Genomic DNA, 1,285 nt, shown 5'->3' with positions numbered 1-1,285 from the left:
TTGAGCTACTGAGGACACACACAAAGGAGTTGCTGTTGCTATTCAGTTACTCGGTCATGTCCAGCTTTTTGCAACCCCATGGACTACAGCACACGAGACTTCCCTGTCCTTCATCACCTCCCAGGGTTTGCTCAAACTCTTGTCCATTGAGTCAGTGATGCCATGCAACCATCTCATCCTCTGTTCACACAGAGGAATAATATTTGATAATTCTGAATATAATTTCTGATTCATTAATAATAACCCAATACCACCACAGTCAAATTATTGATAGTCCTCAAAAATTTTAACTATCATATTAAATAATTATAAATAATACAGTAAAAATTAATAACAGGCCTTAAAAATATTAAAGAGAAAATTGCTTTATTAGCCAAACCAGGTGTTGTACTGCATGTACTTTATAACATTTTCAGTAATTTCCCACAAATTCTACACTTGATCTTAGCCAAAAGGCCAAGAAGCAATTCTATATGATAATTATTTCCATTGTTCAGGTGAAGAAATTGAGACTCAGACTATGACAGTTGTGGTAGCTAAACCAGAAATTAAACCCAAGTCTTTCAATTTCCTGAGCATATGCTCTTTCAAATACACCGTGCCACAAATTTCGGTCTCAATGTGGGCCAAAGTCAAAAGAACAATTGAACAATTGTTTTTTGATATCAAAGTGTGTTTTGATTGTGTGTGTGTGTGTGTGTGTAAGTACATAGGCAGTTTTTCTTTTCTGTTCAACTGCAGTTGTCTTTTTCACTTTTAAAAGTTGCCAAAGATAGCAGAGGTGGAAAACACTGGGAAGGGGACATTGTTTTAAAGTCTCCTCAGATAAAAGTATTATTTGTAGCTTGTGGACAGTGTTTTTGGTGACAGACACTGTGTCTTTTTATTATGCATGGAGTGCTGCTTTTTCTCTGTCTTGCCTTCTTTTACATTTCTTCCATGCTTAAAAGTAGGATAAAGTGGGCAGGGCCCACTCCCAGGACTCTTTCCACCTTCATCCAAACCAGTAGTTGCTGCAATTTCTTTTCAAAATGTGTTATCAGGTGAGAGGTATAGTTTAACTTTCCAAATCAAAAGCATGCAAAAAGAGGCAATCTTCGGGGTGTTTTTACTGAGCATCCAAACCCTTGGAGTTTTTCTGCCACATGCTTTGCGTCTTTCTCCACATTTCCTTGCATTTCAAATTTTCTTCCTAGATCTTTTATAGTTTGTAATCTGTCCCAGGAGCAGATTTAAATGACAGGTCTCATGGAATATTTTTTTAAGATCTAAAGAGGAAAAGAAG

The 1,285-nt window shown here is 36.7% G+C and overlaps 1 pseudogene; it reads right to left on the bottom strand.

Moving 5' to 3' along the window:
• Positions 1-380: 380 nt before the first annotated feature.
• Positions 381-468, bottom strand: LOC129560548 (U2 spliceosomal RNA; annotated as a pseudogene).
• Between the last annotated feature and the right edge of the window lie 817 nt (positions 469-1,285).

Source organism: Moschus berezovskii, chromosome 16 (assembly GCF_049115385.1).
Source record: "Moschus berezovskii isolate FMDL1 chromosome 16, NW_MosBer_1.0, whole genome shotgun sequence".
NCBI lineage: Eukaryota > Metazoa > Chordata > Mammalia > Artiodactyla > Moschidae > Moschus > Moschus berezovskii.
This window is presented reverse-complemented; position numbering and strand designations above follow the sequence as displayed.